The sequence below is a fragment of the Meriones unguiculatus genome, chromosome 3, assembly GCF_030254825.1.
Source record: "Meriones unguiculatus strain TT.TT164.6M chromosome 3, Bangor_MerUng_6.1, whole genome shotgun sequence".
Lineage (NCBI taxonomy): Eukaryota > Metazoa > Chordata > Mammalia > Rodentia > Muridae > Meriones > Meriones unguiculatus.
In genome coordinates this window covers 96,831,452-96,842,603 of record NC_083351.1, presented here as the reverse complement: position 1 = coordinate 96,842,603, position 11,152 = coordinate 96,831,452, and the positions used below count along the sequence as shown (strand labels likewise).

The 11,152-nt window shown below is 38.9% G+C and overlaps 1 pseudogene; it reads right to left on the bottom strand.

The window, feature by feature from the left end:
* LOC132646071 (zinc finger protein 93-like) overlaps positions 1 to 10,528 on the bottom strand; it is a 30,472-nt pseudogene extending 19,944 nt beyond the window's left edge.
* Between the last annotated feature and the right edge of the window lie 624 nt (positions 10,529 to 11,152).

Below are 11,152 nucleotides of genomic sequence, written 5' to 3'. Positions count from 1 at the left end.
TGTATTATGTGATGCATGACTAACAATAATATTAGAATTAGCATCAAATGATTGAAAAGCAACCATTTATTAGAGAAATGAGCCCTAAATGTGTGTGTTAGGATGTTTTGTTGACCGATTGATAATGATACGTCAATTATTTTGAAATTACCTTCTATTTCAGCAATCCCCTTTTATTCTCAAATTTCTTCTGAAAACATGTTGCAAGAATTCTTTCAGAGATAAAGTTCATGATATACTTCAGCCAATGTCAATGACTACCAAAGTGTGTGCACTATAAGGCTGTAGAGTTTCTGTAGGAAATTATTGTTAGAATTTGACATAAAATAAAAAACTCAAAAGGGCATAACTTTATTTCTATAAAACAGAAGATATAAAAGTAAAAATGATAAGTAGATGAATAATTATGAAACATAAAAGATAATATATTATAAATTACCTGAAGCACGTTAACATTAGGACAGACTAACTATCCCACTAATCCCCAACAGTGTATAATTAAAATGTTAGCTAGATCCTTTGTGGTCTGGTTTGATTCTCTGTTGCTTTGATAAACCCCATGACCAAAAATCAACGTGGGGAAGAAAGAGTGTATTTCATCTTACACATTATACCCCACCACTGAAGGAATCCAAGGCAGGAACTGAAGGCAGGAACCTGAGCAATGTCATGGAGGCTTGCTGTTTACTGGCTTATTCCCAGTCTCATTTCCAGTTACCTTCTTATATGGTCCTGGGCCACAGCCTAGGGATGGTACTGTCCACAGGGGCCTGGACACTTCTACATTAATTTTTCTAAAAAATATGTAACCGTCATATTTTCTAGGCCAATCTGATAGAGCTGATTCTTCAGGTGAGGTTCCCTCTTCCTAGATGTGTCAGATGGACAGCGAAGATTAGCCTCCACACCTTACTAAGGTAGATATTTTAATGTCTGTGGCAGAACTTAATTATATACAGAGCAGTGACAAAGCATTAAGAACTGCTTATTGTTATTTACAAAAGTCACTAAACTTCATATTCCAATAATGTATTCTATGGTCTCTGGAAAAAAATAGACTCTGACATCTCAGGACACACTCCCTGTTCTTCTGATGAAATCATTAGTAGTTGTATTCTTTTCACTTTTCAAAATTAAACTTATGTTCTAATTTCAATTTATAACGTATTGATGTTTTCACAGACTTGAGTTATCTGCATGATTCCAAAGTCTGTAATGATTTTCTTCTCTCACACCAAACAGTATGCTATGAATTATAAGCATCATTTGATGCTTTGCTAAATAGTGTACTGTTCATGGAACTTGTCTCATGATAATTCCCTTATGTCTCTTAAGGTCTACATGACAAGCAAAGACTTGCCACACCAATTACAGAGTGCTTTTTACTATAACAGATTACTTTTCTCTGTTTTATATGTGGCAGAGTCATCGTGTCTGTATAAAGTTCAATTGGAATTCACTCATGATTAAAAAGGATCTCTCACATTACTTGCATTTGTACAGTTTCTCTAAAATGCACAAATTTTTGATGTTGTACAAGTATAGGCTGCTGAACACAGTCATCTTTTTCACCATTATTAGACCTCTCGAGTATGTAATGGTGGATGTTGGATAAGGGTTGAACTGTTATTAAAGATCTTCCCTATTCCTTTCATTTCTAAGGTTTCTCTCACATATGAATTCCTTAGTGTTTAATTATCAAAAAACAATTATTACAGACTTCGTAACTTTGTCTGTACTAATCTGGATTTTCTCTAGTATGAATTCTGTAGTGTCTAGTAAAGCCTGAACAATTTTTAAAGGCTTTGCCACATTGTTCACATTTGTATGGCTTCTCTCCAGTATGGAGTCTCCAATGATGTTTAAGATTTGAAGAAGAATTAAAGGCCTTGCCGCATTCTTCACATTTGTAGGGTTTCTCTCCAGTGTGAATTCTTTCATGTTGAGCAAGACTTGAAGTATAATTGAAGGCTTTGCCACAGTCTTTGCATTTGTAGGGTTTTTCTCCAGTATGAATTCTTTGGTGTTGAATTAGATTATAACAATTATTAAAGGCTTTTTCACATTCTTTGCATTTATAGGGTTTTTCTCCACTATGTATTCGCTGGTGTTTCATAAATGTTGAGCAAATGCTAAAGGCTTTCCCACACTCATCACACTTATATGGTTTCTCTCCAGTATGAATTCTCTGGTGGTAAATAAGGTTTACAGAACAGTAAAAGGCCTTGCCACATTCCTTGCATTTGTAGGGTTTCATGCCAGTATGGATTCGCCGATGCTTATACAGATAAGAAGAACAGCTAAAGGCCTGCCCACAGTCATCGCATTTATAGAGTTTCTCTCCTCTATGAATTTGTTGATGTTGATGAAGGCTGGAAGAACAGTTAAAAGCTTTGCCACATTCTTTGCATTTGTAGGGTTTCTCTCCAGTGTGGATCCTCTGGTGCTTAGAAAGAATGCAGCGGACATTAAAGGCCATGCCGCATTCTTCACACTTGTACGGTTTCTCTCCAGTGTGGATTCTCTGGTGTTTAGAGAGTGTTGAGTGAACATTAAAAGTCTTTCCACATTCATCACATTTGTATGGTTTCTCTCCAGTATGGATTCTTTGATGTTTAGAGAGTGTTGTACGGACAGTAAAGGCCTTGCCACATACTTCACATTTGTAGGGTTTCTCTCCAGTATGAACTCTCCGGTGAACAATAAGGCCTGAACAATTAGTAAAAGGTTTGCCACACTCTTCACATCTGTAGCGCTTCTCCCCAGTATGGATTCTTTGGTGCTTACCCAGATAGGAAGAACAGTTAAAAGCTTTGCCACACATTTCACATTTGTAGGGTTTCTCTCCAGTGTGAATTCTTTGGTGCTGTTTAAGGCTGGAAGAATAGTTAAAAGATTTGCCACATTCTTCACATGCATAGGGTCTCTCTCCAGTATGAATTCTTTGATGTTGAATAAGGACTGAGTTCCTATCAAAGGCCTTCCCACAGTCTTTACATTTATGGGGTTTTGATCCTGTTGAAAAAGCATTGAAGCAAAGAACTATACTTTATACTGCTCATTTTAAATATGAATACTTAAAAATCGTGACTAGATGTTGACACATCAATGAGCATCAATCACGTAAATGTGAAACTATAGACATTTGCACACGAACTTTCCCAGAGTCTCATTCAGGGAACACAGGTATAAACAACATAACCCACTGAGAGTATAAAGACAGTGGACAAATAATGGAAAGCTACTAACGTCAAATGGCTAAACGTGATATGTAACACCTAATTTAAAAATTCTGAAAGAGCATTGTAGTAAATGAAATAAGCTCATTATTTAAAGATTGGATTGCTGGGCTTACAGGAAAACTCAAAGTTGGAAAACATGTCAAACATGGAGCAAATGGTGATTATGATACATTGGGTGGAGGTAGAAACACAAAATTTTTTTGAGTATAAAGTTTCAGTTTTCAAAGCTATAAAATTTTGTAAAGACATGCTATATAACACTTTTAAAGAGTATACATGAAACCTTTTAAGACAGTGTTATGTTTTACCAACAATAATACCTTAAAAAATCAAATTATACAACTTTCTAGTTTACCTAGAAGTGGAATAAGTTCTAAAGGGAACATCTCTGTTAGTAAACAGAAGTTACACAATTTCCAGGAACACACATTTAGAAGGTTACAACTACTGAGTAACCAATGAAAAAGAAAATACACATGGCTTTAAATTAGAAATAATATTTTTATAGGCAAATGATATCACTACCAATAGATTTATGGTATAGATATCTTAATGTCTTACATTGTCCTTAAAGAATACAGTAATTAATAGTGTCACCTAGAAAAATATATTGGGTACAGCTAAGCATATTATCATAAATATAAGAGTCAGCTGAGTGTGGTGGTATACACCTGTAATCCCAGTACTCAGGCGGATCTTTGTGAGTTCAAGGCCAACCTGGCCTACAAAGTGAGTCCAGGACAGTCAAGTCTACACACAGAAATTCCTGTCTCAAACAAACATATATATATATATATATATATATAGAGAGAGAGAGAGAGAGAGAGTCTAGACTTAAAAAAAACATCAAATATAGAAAACAAGGTTGCAAAATAAGAAAAGAGAGACATGAATTTGGGACCCATAAAATTTTAAAAGACTATTGAAGATCTACTAAACAAAACTTATCAATATGTGTTGGGGCAACTTTTTTTTTACATTGTCTGAAGGAATATCTCTGTATTTTCAGTTAATTCTGTACCAGCAGAGAGCTAAGTGCTGGCAGTATTTTGATTATAGCCCATCACTGGCTTTAAGTTTGTAAATATTTGTTCTTCCATGCATGCTCAAATACTTGAAAGTCAGGCGGCTTCTCACTGATTGGTTGTAATAAAGAGCTGATGGCCAGTAGCTAGTGCAGGAAGTAGAAGGTAAACCTTTTGGGAGAGAAAGGACTAATGGGAAAAGAAAGCAATCCCAGGAGATTCTGAGGCAGACAAGGGAAGGGGACACAGGAGAGAGATGTAAAAGAGCTAGCCAAGTGACAGGTCACAGATAGAGCAGTCGGGTAAAGTGTAGATGGTAAGTGGGAATCATCCCAGCTAAAGGCCTAAGCTTTAAATTATATAAGAGTCTCTGTATCATTATTTAAACTGCTGGCAGGTCTGAGAAAGTCTCGCTATGAAGATGTGTAGTTTTCAGCTATGACTACACACTTATAAAAGCATAGGATTTTGAATTACTTGTGTGTGACAAGAAAATAAAAATAAACCCAGTCCTCATAAGAATACATTATAGGGCCAGCAAGATGCCTCAGAAGGTAAGGGGCATTGACCCTAAGCCTGACCATCTCCTCTGCATCCCTCGACCGACATGGTAGAAGGAGAAAATCAACCCTTGAATTTTGCCATCTGCTCTCAAAAGGAGCAGTGTCATGTGCACACAATGAGAGCTCTGATGAAACTGGGTCAGCTATTGAGCATATAAATGCAATTAGAGGTGCTCATCTGTGGGGTACTGTGTCCCTAAGGCTGTTAGAAATATGTACATGTTTTCTAAGTCATAGAAAGTAAAGACAAGTCTGTTATAATCTAGACCCTCCCAGGAAAAATAAAAGGACTGGGACCAGGGAGACAGCTCAGCAGTTAACATGCCTGCCACACAAGAATGAGGACTGGAGTTTGGATACCCAGAACCTTTGTAAATGCAGTGTGAGCATGGTAGCTAGCTTATCATCCCCAGCTTGGAAGACAGGGAAATCACTAGAGCATACTGGCTGAGGAGACTAGCTCTGAGACCCTGAGTGAGACCCTGACCCTGCCTCAATGAATAAGGGAGAAGAGCCATCAAGGAAGATTTGCAACATCAATATCAGTCCTCCATAAGCACATACATACATGTGAACTTGTATGCACACATGCACCCATACACAGGCAAACATACATGTGCAAATATGAATAGAGACAAGAACAGTGTATATACAGATACAAGAAAACAAGCTAACTAAAAGACTTTGGAAGTCACTGTAAACACACACAAAGCTCTCTGGAGAGAAAGGAAGAGGATTATCATGGTAAATATCATGGAGGAAAAGCCATTTAATAGGAATTTCCACCAAAACATAAATATCAACATTTTACAAATTTACTCGTCATTTGTGACCTCTGCTCATTCATTCCTACACACCTGAATGGATAGCAGCTGCTGCTTTTCTCTTCACACTCCAAGGCTCTGCACTTTGCTCCAGAAATGTGACCAAGTATGGCTTAGAGAGAGCAAGACCTGTTTGGAAAAGGGAACAAGATGCTTGGCTGTTTTCTCCTGGAAATTAACATTTGAACCCATTTCTGTGCTTAGAAGAAAAGATAAAAAAGATGATAAATGATTCTGGAAAATTCTGTCTCTAAATATTTCCTGAACGACAAGATGTTTAGGAGTCATTTACAACCTGTAGATCCTGAGCCTCATTACAAAGAAAAGTATTAAAGCTAATGATATTTTCTTTAAAACACATGTTCTGTGCCTCATGCCACGGAGCTTCTGACATTGTCACTACAGGACAAATACTTTGAAAACAAATCTGTTAAAAACACAAAAGAAAAAGTGATTCTTGAGTATATCAACATTTCCCCTAAGTTTCCCTTTAAAAATAGGCATATAAAACTAATCAGTCAGCTGGGCAGTGCAGTGGTGGTACATGTCCTTAATTCCAGAACTTGGGAGGCAGAAGGCAGGCAGATCTCTGAGGTTGAGGCCAGCCTGGTCTACAGATCATGTTCCAGGACAACCAGTGCTACACAAAGAAACCTTGTCTGGAAAACAAATAACAACAAAAGCAAAACAAACAAAAAAATTAAGAGAAAGAATCACAATCAAAAGCACAAGCTCCCATAGGATATTCTATATAGGCAGGGAGGGAGTCACATATTGACTGTGAAATAAGAGCTCATGACAGAAGTGATCCTCACCCAGGAACACAAGGTTATTGTAATTCTCCAGCATCACTTCCTTATACAAGTTCCACTGAGCAGAGTCCAAGCATTCACACTCATCTGCAGAGAAATCAATGGCTACATCTGTGAATGACAGAAGTTCCTGAAATAAAATAAATGAATAGCAAAAAATAATTAAACAGGACAATTAATAATATAAATACCAAAATCAGCAAGTTTTTGTCACAATTCTAAATTTTGCCAAAGGTGAAGCGAGAGCTTGAAATGCTTCTGAAATTGGTATGTAATGTTAATTAGATTCTTCAAAATGAAGTCTTACTATCTCTACTTAAAAGAGAATGACATGAGGGCTAATGAAGATATGAATGTAATTTTATGAAATATAAAGTGTAAACTTTAGGCTTCTACAAATAAATACATTTTCTGTGGTATGCTTCCATTATACGCCAGACATTATGACATTCTCACAGGGGAAAGACCCGGTAATAAGGAACCTGTCAACACTTGGTCCACACTACCCTGAAGGTGAAATGTAGTGAATGCAGGCCTTGATGCAGCAGCTCCAGGCTGACGTTTCTGAGTACACAATCACTTCACTGGGAAGCAAGGATAAGTGCACCAAGGGACATGGCTTTGAGCAGACAAGCAGAGAACAAAGGAAGAATTCAGAGATAAAATGCAAGTGCAAGAATTTTACACATTTACACATTTTAAAAAGAGCAAAAAAATAGCATTTTGAACATCTCAACACTAAATGTGAGTCTAACCTCGGTGGCAGTGGAGACCCCATGAGCCATGGAAGCCCAATTCAAGAAAACGTCAATAAGATAATATACCATGACCAGGCTGCTTTTATCCTGGAAATTTAGGGTTGTTGCAATCTTATATTTGACAAAGAGGCAAAGAACATACACTGGAGAAACAATAATACTTTCGTAAATGATATGTGGAAAACTAGATGGCCACATGCAGAAGAATGAAACTAGAACTGTATCACCCAGCACAAAGTTAGATCCAAACGGATCAAAACCCTCAATCTGAAATCTGAAACACTAAACTGGTGGCAGAAAATATAAGCAATACCCTTCCAAACTGGGTGGAAGAAAGGACTTTTTAAATAGGACTCCATTTGCCCCAAAATTAAAGCCAACAATTAACAGATGGGACTTCACAAAACTAACAACTTTGGTACAGCTAAGGAGAAAAACCACGGGATGGGAGAGAACCTTTGCCATCTACACATTAATGTAGTGGATTAATACCTAAAATATACCAAGAACTCAAAAAATAAACATTCAAGGAAACAAATGAAACATAAAAAATGAGCTAGAGATTTAAAGAAAGTTCTCAATAGAAGAAACAAAAATGGCTAAGAAATACCTCAAAAAGTGTTCATCATCCTTTGCTATTAGGGAAATCAAAACAAAAACAACTTTGAGATTTCATCTTACCACAGTTAGAAAGGCTAAGATCAACAAAACTATGGACTAAAGATGCTGGTAAGGAATGGAGATAAAGGAACCCTCATTCACTGTTGGTAGGATTGCAAACTGGTATAGCAACTCTGGACATCAGTACAGTGAATCCACAAAAGAGCTAAAAACAAATCTACCATACGATTCAACATACACTCAAAGGATTCTACACCTACCCACAAATACTAGCTCAACCATATTCTATTCACAATAACTAGGAAAAAGAAACAATCTAAATTTCCTTTAACCAAGAAATGAATAATGAAAATATCATACATTAAGGATATTATTCAACTGTAAATAAAAAGGACAAATGATCTTTGCAAATAAATTTGTGGACTTAGAAAAGACTATGTTGACCCAGAATGACAAACGCCACATGTTCTCTTTCATCTGTGCTCCAAATCTTCAGATGTGAGTAACAATAGAAGCTGGGAAAGTATGATGAGACCGTTGAGAAGTGTGAGAGAGAGGAATAGCAGAACACAGGTGCTCTGAAGTGGGAAAGGGAAAACCTGGAGGGAGCTTCAACTCCGGAGAGGGCGGGCAATAGAGATGAAGAAGGGAGGGATAAGGACAAACAACAGCAAGGTTACTCGATAAGACCTCACAAAGTCATATTTTAAACCAAAATTTATACAGTGTACATTATATGCGTACATAGACACAGCCACAATGCTCCAGGCCTCATGACATTTATTTTTAAAGTTATTTATTTATTTGTTTGTTTGTGCATAAGTGTTTCCCAGTATGTGGATGTTCCTAGAGGCCAGAAGAAAGTACTGGTTCCCCTGCAATTACAGACAATTGTGAGCCACCATGTATGTGCTGAGGACTGAACAATGTTCCTCTGCTAGAGAAACAAGTGCCTTTTTTTGTTTGCTTGTTTTTGTTTTTAATTTTTTTTGATAACCTCATGTAGCACACCTGGTCTTGAATTTGCTATGAACCACTGATCTCCTCCTCCACCTCCAAAATACAGAAATGACAGGATACAGCACAGAACACACTGGCATTTTCTTTCTAATCATAGGTTTTTTGATAAATATATTAAGTATTATGTGTGCATGTATATATATTAAATGTACATGTGTCTGACCTATAATATAAGTGAGCATTTCTGTGTCACCTCTACATTGGAAGAAGCAAGATTTGAGGTAAAAGAAAATGTACTTTTCACACCTTCAACGGTGTAGAATGGCATATTATTAATTTCCTGCAGACAGTGACATTAACTAGGAATTGTCTGCGTTGTTTTAATTAAAGTTAGATAAGACATAGAAAATATTGATATTTATGATAATGTGGGTTGAAGCCATGCTTCTTAGGAGTGCACTTCAATGCTCTAAGTCAGCCAGCACACAAATCAATTTGACTGAAGTATGACAACATATAGCTCAGCACTAAGTGCAGGGTGAGCAGCCCACGGTACCCGTCCCAGGACCCTGGGTGAGCCACAGCTCTTCACCCGCATCTTTCCATCCCTCTGGCACCAATAAATACTTGGACACTCTGTCCTTCCCCACAATAACTGTACAAGGGACAGCGGGGAGCCCAGCAAGTTTCCAGATACTGGAAGGATGGAAGAAAAGTTTGTGATTACAGAGCAGTGTAGAGAGCCTGTCAGGAATGCAAGACTCCCTCCTCCCTTCCAGTAACAATCCTCACACTAATCTCTCCTTTCAGAAAAAGAGCCCAAATTTCTGACATCGCAGTCTCTGGTGGAATAGGGTGTGGTAGTATTTTCTAGTATGTTTCACTCTGAGTGTAGGATGGCTCGGGTGATGCACAGTTTAGAGTGTCCGCATTATGAGATTTTTCTGCCTCACGTGCGTGTGTGGGTATGAAGATTCCGGTCACAGCGAGTATACATGAGAGCTGTGAGCCGCCCTGAAAATCAACAATTTATTCCAAGAAAAAAAAAATGGGACTAATATCCCATACACCAAACTTCCCCGCAGGACGGTCAGTCCTGGAAACTGCGTGCTACATGAACTCAAAACCAGAGTCCTAGGCCGGCCCCGGAGTACAGGAGGAACCAAGAAAACCCATTTGCTCTAGACGTCCTGAGAAATCTGATGACAGCAGTGTGAGAGCTGATAACAGCAAGCTTCCCCAGCCAGGGTGGAGTGTGAGCTCCCATCACCGCCCGGGCTCAGTCAGCCCAGCCAACCTGCTCTAACAATCCCAGACCCTCCCCGCTCGCCATCCATTCTCGCACTAGCAGGCCAGCTCTCCAGTCCCTGAAAACAAGACTGTCTCAGTCAGCCGCCAGATCCTAACGGAGCATTCACGCCCCGCCATCAGCACGCCTTCTCCCCAGCCCAAAGGGAGTCGCAGCACTTAGGCTAAGCCTAGTTCAAGCACTGCACGCCCTGGTCGGCTTCTCCCCGCCTCCCGCCCGCCCCTCCTCCGCTCCCTCCAGGACGGCCGGTCCACCCCGCACACTCCCTGAGCCCTGCAAGGCTGGGCTGCACCCTGACCCACCTCCATGTCGAGCGCGGAGCACAAGCCACACCGTGGCAACTTACAGAAAGCCGCAGTTTGGAAAAACACAAACGCTAAATGGACCCGGAAGCATATACCGGAGTCCTGTCTAGTGACGTCATGACGAAAAAGAGACTACATTTCCCACAAATCCAGCCTTAAACACCAGTGTGTATTAGGCTTACTTCTTACTATGATCAATATGCTGTGACTTAAAAAGCTCAGGTTTTGTTTTTGTTTTTGTTTTGGTTTTTTTTTTTTTTTGTTGTTGTTGTTTTTAATAAGTAGCCCCCTGGTTCCAGTGCTCTGTTGAATACAGGCACTTGATCCTTGGTGTCAGCTTTGTATCACGAGCGGAATGACCTGATTTCTAGGCCTTGGGCTTGAATTGGCCCCAAATAGGGTCCCTGGCAAGTGGAGTGAAGGCTTTTTGTCTAAAGATGACAAGGGTCAGCTCAGGGGTTGGGGAGGAGACGCTTTCATCTTCCCCATTGTCATTTGAGGTTTTGAACTCTGGGTAAAGAGGCTGTTTATCTTTGTAAACACAAAACATTTTTGCTATCTCTGGCTTTATGTTAATGGTGAAAGAATGGAAACGAATAAAGTTTTGCTGACTTTTTTTTTGGGGGGGGAAGCTCAGGTATACCTCGAATCTTAATGGCAGGAGGAAAAATTCACACTAACTCAATTTTACTTTAAAATAATGGAGTAAGAAGCTATATTGGGACACACCACA